The sequence below is a fragment of the Pleurodeles waltl genome, chromosome 4_2 (genome assembly GCF_031143425.1).
Source record: "Pleurodeles waltl isolate 20211129_DDA chromosome 4_2, aPleWal1.hap1.20221129, whole genome shotgun sequence".
NCBI lineage: Eukaryota > Metazoa > Chordata > Amphibia > Caudata > Salamandridae > Pleurodeles > Pleurodeles waltl.
In genome coordinates this window covers 746,563,422-746,575,097 of record NC_090443.1, presented here as the reverse complement: position 1 = coordinate 746,575,097, position 11,676 = coordinate 746,563,422, and positions in this window count along the sequence as shown.

The following is an 11,676-nucleotide window of genomic DNA, read 5'->3' as shown; positions in this document are numbered from 1 at the left end:
GTTTTATGTCACTTAGTATAATTGCAAGATAACTGTTCATCCAAGTCTGAGTGCATAGACTGATATTGCATCTTGGAGATGTCCAGACTCCCGTGGGTATGCTAAAACCCTACTCCACTTTGAGTCTGTTAGCTCGCCTTCCAGGGATCTCTCCCTTAAAGGTTGCATTGGGTCAAGAGCCTCCTCCTGTTGGGCTCAGTACAATCTTGTGATACAGTGGGTATCATCTCCTAATGTTAATAGGAGATGTAATATTCGGTGTGTGGCAGGTTCTGCATTCACAGTCTCCCAGTGTTCTCGTAAGATATGTGTTAACTTCTGGTATAGAAGTAATTGACTCCACTACTATTCAGTAGTCAGCAAAGGGCCTCAACACCCTCCTCCAAATCCCAAGTCCTGTAGCCACCAAGCCTTCCTCCCCCAGCTCCTTCCACCCCCACTCATCTTGTGCATCTCTTCCAGCATGATGCAGCTATTCTCATCATCAGGCTGTCCGTTTGGCGAGCTACCCTTTTGTTAATCATCTGAGCTATAATCCGATCTGTGCCCTTCTCACAGTGGCGATACATCTGTCCAAATATCCCTTCCCAGCAAACCAACTGGTGACCCATTGCAGTTGACATGACAAGTAATAGGTCTCAAAATCTGGGACTCCCAGGCCTCCTGCTAGCGTTGATCTACAGAGGGTCGGAAGTGCTGTGCGCCTGCGGCCATCATCCCAAATAAGTTCCTTAAGTAGGGAGTTCAATTCCCAGAACCATGCTGAGGGGATTAACAACGGTAGATTAGCAAAGTAATAGAGGAGGCGGGGTAACAATCATTTTAGAAAAGGATATTCTAGCCATTATGGATAGCTTTAACAAGCGCCAGAACCCAACCGAAGCCCTCAAGGAGCGGAGTGCCTTACCAATGTTTCCATCCCGCAGATCCCCCACTTCGTGGTATACTTGTATACCCAAATACTTAAAGGTGCGTGGAGCCCAAACCATGTCCTCGTCATTTTACCCAACCTTCTCCCTTGCCCATCCACCGCATCACTGTTCTCAGGTAGTCCCACCTGATTGAATCGAAAGCTTTCTCAAAGTCCACTGCGAGTAGTACTCCCGACGAGGGTTTCTCCTCCTCAGGCATATGTAAAATAGCAAAGAGGCGCCTCAAGTTCAGGGAAGTGCTGCGATTCGGGACAAAACCATTCTGATCTGCGTGCACCAACCCAGTTATGTAGCGCAGCAGTCGATTGGCCAGGGTCTTACTAAGAATTTTAAAATCATTGTTCAGCATCGATAAAGGTCGAAAGTCAGTCACCGAGGCTTCCCTTGAATTCGACTTGGGCAAAGGGACTACCAATGCTTCCCTAAGTGAGTCTGGTAATATGCCAAGGTGCAGTGCCTCTGTGTACATCTCCTACCAACTGAGGGGCCAACAGCACAGAGCACCTTTTGTAAAAGTCCATTGGGAGTCCGTCCGTCCCTGGAGTCTTCCTGGGGGCCAGCTGCGCTATAGCGTCCTGCACCTCCTCTACCATTAGCGGGCCACCTAGACTGTCCCGTTCCTCGTGTGTTAGCGTGGTCAGAGGGAGCGGACGTAAAAAAACTATCTAGTTCGTCTGTCCTGAGCTTGTCTGGAGCCCTATAGAGGTAAGTATAATAATCTTTCAAGGCGTTGTTTATGGTTCCCAGCCTACACAGACGTTCCCCCACTCTGTCATGTACACTCATGATGGGTTCACTATCCCCTCCTGATCTCACTAGCCATGCCAACATCCTTCCTGATCTTCCCTCTTCAGCTTGAAGTGAGGCTAGATATTTCTGTTGGTTATGACAGCGGAGATGTTCTTCCACCTGGGAGTAGGACCTCCGTGCCTGGACATACTCTTCCTGTTCCGTATCCCCATTCCTCCTTCTACGTTCTCCTTCATGTATTATCGTGTCCAAACTATTCAGTTCCCGCTCTAGTATACGCCTCACTCCAGCTGTCTGACCCACGCAAAAGCCTCTCGTTGCTACTTGAGGGCCTCCCATTCCAAGGATCTGGAAGAGGCAGATCTCTTGTTAATTTTAATATGGTCAGACAAGTATAAGCGGTGGGATTCTCTATATGCTTGATCCTCTAATGAGGCAGGGGTCAGTCTCCACATCACAACGGGGGTCTATCCACTGTCACCCTCCAGGTAATCAGTAAGGGGTTATGGTTGGATAAGGTGCGAGCAAGATATTCGGAGTGGGTCTATCTATCCTGGTGTGCACTCTGTATAGCCCTGAGTAAAATGAGTATTCTTTTTCGGGGGGGGGGAGGGGCGGGCGTGTTGTTCACGCCACACGTCCAGTAGGCCCCCACGCATTCATCCATTCTCTTAGTTTTTTAGCCACTCTATGTGTCACTGCCCCTGTAATCGGCAGAGATGAACGGTCCAGATCTACATTTAATACTCCATTGAAGTCTCCTCCAATTAGCATTCCCCCAAATTGCTGACGCGTAAGGTGGCTCGATAGTTGCGCCATAAAGGGGACCTGATCCTGGTCGGGGGCATAAACACTACCCAGGACGATTGGAATACTGTTAAGCCTCCCCTCCATTATCACAAACCTTCCCTCCCGGTTTATGTCCTTGGACACTATTTCGAATGGAACCCCAGCCCGGACCCAGATCAGAGCGCCCCTCGCATACGCCGAATAACCAGTAGCGAACACTTGCCTTCTCCACCTGCGTCTGGGCTTCTCTGCCTCTGCTGTGGTTAAGAGGGTCTCTTGTAGCATTGCCACTTGTACACCCCTCCTTTTTAGATAGGACAGTATTCTATGTCTTTTGGCTGGAGATCCCATGCCCCGTATGTTCCATGTTAGTATGTTATATTCTGCCATGGAGGTGTCTTATAAGCGTTACAGTCTGCCCGTCCCCGCTCTAAGTGCGGTCTCCCCTTGATTCCGATTGTGTACCTGAGATCATCTCTCCACTTCGCCCAATGCACCATCAAAACTTGTAACTGTAAAACCCAACTCCCTCTCCCCAGGGCGCCTCGCAAACAGTAGGTTGCTCAGAAAACTGCGCAACAGTGCAACATACTCAACAGTTTGTCTAAAATTCTCAACCGTCTGACTGAGTGGACGAGAATTCAAGTGGGGGGGGGCCATGTCCAGAGGGGCCTCATATTCGTGCAATTCTCCTCACCCCAGAACCGGGATATATACCTCACTACCCAAGCTCGTCCGATGTCTGTGGGCTCACCCTCGGGCCCTCAATGAAGAGCCCGAGCCTCCCACGGAGGACACGGCTGTGTCGTCCGACTCCTCCCCAGAGCCCTCTGGGGGGGGGGGCCTCTCTGCTCATGGATGCCGCTGCCTCCAGGTCAGCCCTCCTTCCAAGTTCCTTCTGTGTCTGCGTTGGGACCACACGAGAGCGGTTCCTATTCCTCCGTTTCCCTGTGCCCCTGTGGATTCCACTCTCCCCTGGGTTGTCTCTTGCATGCTGGGCCGACTGACCTCCACGGGCCTCCAGCCATTCCTATGCCTCCTCAGGGGTCTGGAAAAACAAGGATTTGCCCTCCAGTATCACTTTCAGCCGAGCCGGGAAGAGGAGCGAATACTGGATCCCCTCAGCTCTGAGGGCCTTCTTAACCGCCAGATATGAGGCTCATCTGATCTGGACCTCAAATGTAAAGTCCGGGAATAACGTACATCCCCATTCGCAACTCTGAAGGGGCCCGCTTCTCTGGCCCTCTGGAGCAGGGCATGCCTGTCCCTGTAATGCAGTACTCTGGCAATCACAACTCTGGCGGTCTACCAGGGACAAGGGGTCTCGAGGGCACTGGGTGAGCTTGTTCCAATGTGAAGAACGGGGTCAGTCTATCACTGTGCGCAACCAATCCTCCAAAAATGTCACCATATTGGTCCCCTCTGCTCCCTCTGGCAGACCTACCACCCGCACATTGTTCCTTCGATTTCTTCCTTCCGCGTCCTCCGCTCTCTGTTCCAGCGGCTTCACTCTGTCGTTTAGTTTTGCTACCGTGGCTGTTAGGTCTTTTTGTTTCGGCGTTAGGTCCGCCAGTGTCGTCTCACTTCTTTAACTGTCTGTTAATTTTTGGTGGTCCTACCTCTACAGCGACTTGATTGATGTCGTGCTGTAATGTAGCTTTTGTATCCTCGATGGCACCTAGGATTTTGTCCCAGGTGTCCTGCACTCTAGACTGCAAGAGGTCCTGTGGGTCTCCCACCTTGCAGTCAGTGGGCATAGTACGATCCATGGCTTTGTTCTTGTGCCGGTTTTTGGATGACATCGGAATTGCAGTGCTTTATACCTGTATTGACAAAAAGGTGAGCTACTGCAGCGTCTCTTCAATTAGGGGCCCCTGGTATTAACACTCTCTGATCCGTATCACAGCGCGTATGCAGTGATACTCTGGTCTGCCAGGGCCACGTGGATCCCAACTCTCGTGCTCAACTTTCTTTTTTGCTCATCCACCGGGAAAGGGAAGTCTATCCCAAGCCAGCTACTTCCATCCACTGGTGCCAATCAGAGTACCAACTCAGCCATACCTTAACCTTCACAGAGCGCACCCCTCTGTTCACTGGGCTCTCTCTTAGGAGTTCTGTGGTCTTCCTCGTTACCACCTTCACCACCGGGCCCTGCCGCCATCTTCACCTAGCGTTCCCCCAGTGTCCGCAGCGTAATTCCCAGTGCGGCACCAGTGGTGACGAGCCCCCCTCGCCTCTTCCTCCACGCAGGTCCCGTTATATTCGCTCAGCTCGTGGTAGTGAGCTATTTCACGCCCCACCGATTCATCCTCGTTATGTTAGAGGGGATGGGGCACTCACCGGTGCCCCGAATCATGCAGCCGATATGAGGTCGCCCAGAAGGCCGTGGGCGCTTCTCTCATTCCACCGGGGCACTGCCCCACTCTCTGATCTCCGGCACTGCCGCCCGCCAGGGAGCCCGGCTCCTCTTTCCCACGACGGCCAACCAGTGCACTTCATGGCTCCTCCATTGTGCAGGGGCGCCTCGCCCCACCCACCGCAGCGCGTCCTAACAGGGTCGGACCCGGCCTCCCCCTCAATGCTTCGTCCGGGAGACTGCGGGAGCCGCGGGCGAGCGCACACCGCTACGCCAGTCCGTGGCCCCAACACCGGCCGCCAGGCCTAAAAAATCCAGCCCCGGTAGCGCCCCCAACATTCCAGAAGCGGGTTCCGTCACACCCCGCTGGATCTCCGCAGCATTGGGCACTGATTTTCCACGTGGACGGTCCCGGGGGCAGGTCAATTTCGACGGATTTGTTGCCGACCCTTCGGGAGCCAAGAGATTAAACGTGCGCCATCTTGGCTGCTTGGCCACGCACCCCCCTGACTTTTGCTGCTTATTGGGACTTGGGAAAATTTGAAGTATCTGGCTATGCATTCTGTATTTGATCCTTTATGAAATGGCATTCTTATTTTTCTGTATGGTCTATTTTGAGATTTTGTAATAAATCCTGAAACCTTTCCTCAGACTAGAATTCATTTCTTGAGTGGACCCAGTCATTTATTAAGGACTGTGCTATTTGTTGGCCCTGATGTTGAGGGGAGGTGACTTTTACTGCTTGATCCAGAGTGCCGGAGCAGAGTCGCAGAAAGTACAATTTTTGGGTGATCTAAATATTGGTGTTCAGGTAAATATTGGGGTTCAGCTCCCACACAGCTAAGCAGTAAAAAAAAAAAAAAAATGTTGTGATGACTGTGCTTGTGGAAAATACTCCAGTTGGAGCACACAGGTCCTTGTAATTAATTAATTAATTAATGTACACTATTGCAAAAAGAGAATCGTGACACCAGACAGTCGTACATTCTCCAAGATCATAGAGTACAAACACTTGAAGACTGTACATACCTACGACTGCTTGGGTGTCACCATGTCTTCCAAAGTATCATGGTCACCTTAGATGGCGTCCCTTCAAAAGAAAACCTAAAAAGCTTTAGTTGGGAAGGGTTTATATTTTTATTTAAAATATATTTCTGTACCCCATACAAAGGTTCTGAAGATCCTTAATACTAATAATGTTAATACTGGTCTGCTGTATCTAATGGAAAAATAAAGTCGAACTTGCATTCCTTGTGGGTAGTTACTTCAGAGGCATTTTCAGAATATGACAGTGTAATCTATGTGAGCTCATACTTCTCGAGTTTGGATTGCCTGCTATGGGAAAATTGTGTGATGAGCCAGCTCGGATTTGTTTTTTTAGTCTCAGAAGTACCAGCCTTAGCAGTACTTAATCCATCCACTCAGGCGCTTAGGAAGATCTTGAAAGGAATCCCAATTGTTACTTCGCTCACAACCTAAGAATCTACTTCATAATTATGAGCTTTGTCAGGCATGGGCATACTAGGTTATTTCTTTAAAGGATTTTAAAATTAACGGAAAGGGAGATATTGAGGCCCATGTATTAGTCAAGATGTAAATTCCCCTCTTAAAACTAAACAAGGACACGTTTGGAACCTACCTTTGTGACCGACTTCTCAAAGATGCCTTAACGTACAGGTATCACAGAAAATTTATTATAATTCTCCATATCAGTGTTCATCGAGATTACATAGAACCGAAGTTGTTATAGCCTTGGAGCCTGGTCTTGTAAAATAATAAATTAATTCTTTGCAAGCTAAGGACTATGTTCCTACCTCATTTCTACTTAAAAGATGTTAAATTGTTTGCTCAATTCACAGTGTAGACCGTACATCCTCCAAAACTATTGCAACCAGTATTGTACCCTACGCATAACTTATAGTTCACCGTTTTGTGTTTTGAAATTGAGGAGCAATAGATTTTATTTGGATTTGATTAATACAAAGCTGCATGATGCGGACTATAAACTCATTGATTTCATTCCCAGTATATCTTCAAAGGAGTTAATTATTTTTTCTATGCATCATTTTTTTAAATCAAGTATGCAATAAACTTGATTGATTAAACTCATTTCGTCCCCCCGAAAGCAGGGAAAATCACTTCTGATTTAGCTGATTGGACACATATAGGTAAAACCTTCTTGGTCGCAGACACCAACGATTTGAAATATCAGTTCCACCGAGAAACCAAACTCCTAGGAAACTGCAAATTTGTTTTGCAAGTAATATTCTTAGTCAGGTCTAGGGAGGGCTCCCATGCACCAACGTGAGAGATCTATCAAGTGTTCTACGAAATCAATGATTCCTGTACCTTAAAATATTATACTTTCTTTAGCAATTTTCATCAGTTGAGTTTCACGTTAATAGTTTGTTAACCCCTTCCCCCTACCCCCAGGTACAGAAGAGGATAGAGTGAAGGCTGTCGACTGACACTCTTAACAGATGCCAGAATGTGATGTAGGATCCTGATCCCATATTAATGGTTACTATGCAAGAATGTCCTTTAAAAAACAAGGAAACCTAGGTTTGGAGGACCCCCCATTTTAATCTCTGTAGCATGCCTGAGGTGTGGCTGGTGCAGCAACAAACACACAAGGTGCATATAACCCCTAAAATATTGATGAAGAAAGATGGAAAGAAGTAACAGGATCCATGAATTTTGTGGACTTGCAACAAGCTATGTTGAATGAGGACCGGACATAAATGGAAAACCTGAGTCATTGGTAAAGTTGCCCCTTTACAGAAGGCGATCCATGTTTGTTTGGAATATCTGACAGATTAATAACTTCAAAGTCAAGAAAGATATTAGTTACTTCCCTTCAACTGCAATATATTCACATGCTTGAAACATTCCCCGCCATCAGGCTGGGATCCCCATTTATATTAAAATAGCAGTATAAAGTGTAAACTATACAGCTTAAATTATAAAGTGTAAAATGGCATTAATGCTGAAACAACATTTAATATTTAGTAGCACGTCCACCTTGTTAGAAAGAACCCAAACTTCAGCCAATTGGGTGACAGCTTAAGCTCTCCTATTCCCCCTAGAAGCCACCAAAGATCACATTTCGAAGAACAAGCGGGGGAACACAAATTGGATGAGTCTCTGACTGGGGAGGAGGGAGGGTTGCATGTGAATATATGAGAGATAGCAATGTTGAGAACTGGAGATACACGTAAGTCACTCGTTTCATCACCCAAATTGGATTTTTATATATTGATTAGAAAGCAGTACACATTATAATACATGACTAAAGTTGGAAGCAGGCTTACCTTTACCAAAACAGGTTCCTCAGGACTGCCTGTCCCACTGCTGCGTCCACATTAAGGTAGTGGTGCTCCGTGAACATGTCCCATCCCTTCCAGGTGGCTGCAAGGCAGATGTCTTTCAAGGACACTCCAGCATGTTGTGCAGCCATTGATGCCATGCTTCTGGTGGAATGTGCCCTCACTCTTTTATGGAGTGGGCACTTGTGGAGTGGGCACTTGGCCTTGGCATGACAGAAGGAAATACAGGCTGGGAGCCAAAGAGTTATTCCTTGCTAGAGCAGAAGATGACCTTCACTTGGATATCCAAAAGACACAAACAGCTTGTTTGATGTGCACATGTCCAGAACCTGAGGCATCTATGCAGGTCCAAAGAAGGTAACGCGTTTTCTGCTGTCGTAGATGCACTTGGGAAGAGATATGAAAGAATGACAGGTTCATTTAAGTGAAAGTCAATAGGATACTTGGGTATAAGCTTGTGGTTGGTTCTCAAGATTACTTTCTCCTTTGCAAACCTAAGGAATGGTTCCTTGACGGTGAGTGCTTGAATCTCTCCCACTCTCCTTGCAGATGTCAAGCCCAGAAGAGGCGCTGTTTTCCATAAGAACGTTTTAATGATGTAATGATTCAAAAGAAGACAGCATCAATTGACTGAAGACAGTATTAAAATGCCCATGGAACTGGTGGATGTCTAAGCAATGCAGAGGCTCTAAAGAGTCCTTTTGTGAAATGTTTTATGATTTTTTGGGAGAACAGAGAAGAGGCTGCCTGCTGATTTCTCCAAAATTTTTACATTGTAGCCAGATGAACCCGGACTGGAGTATTTAGGCCCACTGTTCATTGGATTCAACAAATATGAAAGGATTTCATGAGGTTTTACTATAAGTGGATGAGGATCATTATTCCTGCAGCATACACAGAAACATGCCACTTGACGTTGTAGGTCTTTGTGGTTGCTGGAGTTTGAACCTGTGCTAGAATACATTTATATTCTTGCAAAAGATTCAAATGGCCAAAAACTAGGTGATCAGGAACCATGCCGCCAAGTTCAGGGAGTTGGGATCTCTGTGATGTCCGGCAAGAATCCTCTCAGGGGAATTGCTGTACATGTTGATAACTGCAGCAGTTCAGTGCATCCATATTTTGGCATGGCCGCAGCTGAGCAACGTGGATCAGAATGCAGTGATCTATCTTTGCATTCCTCAGTGCCCCAGGAATCAGCGGAAAAGGAACAGCGAAGCCAATTATCCTGGAACAACTGATCGAAAGAGGACTGCCCTTCATCCCTGGATGCCAAAACCTGCTTGCAAAGCACAGGCATTTCATGTTCTTCAGAGAGGCAAACAGATCAATTGTGGGGTTACGCCAAAGATTGAAAATGTAATCCACCTGCATCTGTGCTAGATCCCATGTGTGACAATCTGACATTTGCCAGGTGAGTGCATCTGCTTGATCGTTCTGGCATCCTGGCAAGTGTTCCACAGAAATGTCAATCTTGTGAGAAATGGTCCAATTCCAGAGCTGCTGAGCCTCTTCAGCGAGGGATCAGGATTGTGTTCCTCCCTGCTTGGCTCCATAGAACATAGAAGTTGTGCTGTCCGTTCGAACTAGGACTGGTTGACGTTTTAGCCAGGGTAGAAATGCTTGGAGGCACAGAGCTCCAACACATTGATGCAAAGAGATTTTGTGTCCCTGTCAGCCATGATGAAGGTTGGAGACAGTTGGCTGTCAAGTAAGAATAGCTCCGTGGCCAAGAAATGTAAAAACAATTTCCCATAAAAAAACAACTCACAGCACTTCAAGGCTAAATATAAGTCTGGTTCAAATCCAGAGCAGATCAAGGGCGTAACAAATTTAAGGTTCACTGAAAGGTTAGAGTAGGGGACTCCCTCACACACTACGTGTGCTACAAATCTGAGCTGTGGTGGCCTCTAGGAGGAGTAGGAGAGCTTAAGCTTCCACCTCATTGGCTGAAGATCGGGCCCTTTCTAATGAGGTGGGCGTTCTACTAAATATAGAATGTTGTTTCAGGCGTATCACCATTTTAATCTGCATAATGTACGTTTTACACTATATACTGCTATTTTAATGTACCAGGAATACCCAGCCTGAGGATAGGGAATGGTTCAAGCAGATGAATATATAAAAGATTCAATGTTGGAGAAAGCAATTTTCCTACAATGAAATTTCTGCAGGGGCTAGTAGAGGTGTGAAGCCCTTCTCCAGGAAGTTAAGCAAACATATCCTCAGCTGACCCACCTATAAGGATTTGATATGCTGCTTTAAGCCTTTGGCACATACAGCAAGTTCTCAGTCACAACTGTAATTTCCAATGCAATGTGAAGTGCCTATATTTGGCATTTCCCGCTTCCGCTCACTTGAAGCTCGCTAAACGTCTCATGTTTGCTGAAAGTGGTACACTTTCAGCAAACTGAATCAGTCACAGTAGATTCGCATGTTTTGCATAGCATCAGTCATCAGCATCAGTCGCAGTAGATTCGCATGTTTTGCATAGCTCGCCATCTGGTGTTGGGCCGGAGTGTTACAAGTTGTTTTTCTTCGAAGAAGTCTTTCGAGTCACGGGACCGAGTGACTCCTCCTTTTGTCTCCATTGCGCATGGGCGTCGACTCCATCTTCGATTGTTTTTCCCCGCAGAGGGTGAGGTAGGAGTTGAATTGTAGTAATAGTGCCCATGCAATGGATTGACTAAGTATGTACCTATTTAAGGTTGAGATGATATATATACAAATAGTTGAAGGTAACTTCCGAACTGCTACAGGCTCCCGGGGAGGCGGGTGGGCACATGCGAATCTACTGCGACTGATGCCACGAACAGATGTACACTGGGTAAGTGACATTTTCAGTTCAATGGCATCTGTCGCTGTAGATACGCATGTTTTGCATAGACTAGTAAGCAGTTATCTCCCCAAAAGCGGTGGCTCAGCCTGTAGGAGTGGAAGTAGTTTGAAATAATGTTCTTAATACGGCTTGACCTACTGTGGCTTGTTGTGTGGATAACACGTCTACACAGTAGTGCTTTGTGAATGTGTGAGGCGTAGACCATGTGGCTGCCTTACATATTTCTTGCATTGGGATGTTTCCTAGAAAGGCCATGGTAGCACCTTTCTTTCTGGTTGAGTGTGCCCTTGGTGTAATGGGCAGCTGTCGTTTAGCTTTAAGGTAGCAGATTTGGATGCATTTAACTATCCATCTGGCTATACCTTGTTTTGATATTGGGTTTCCTGCATGAGGTTTTTGAAATGCAATAAATAGTTGTTTAGTCTTTCTGATGTTCTTTGTTCTGTCAATGTAATACATCAATGCTCTTTTGACATCTAATGTATGTAGTGCCCTTTCAGCTACGGTATCTGGCTGTGGAAAGAACACTGGAAGTTCCACTGTTTGATTTAGATGGAACGGTGAAATAACCTTTGGCAAAAATTTAGGATTAGTCCTTAGGACGACCTTATTCTTGTGTAGTTGTATAAAAGGTTCTTGTATTGTAAACGCCTGAATCTCGCTTACTCTTCTTAGGGAAGTAAT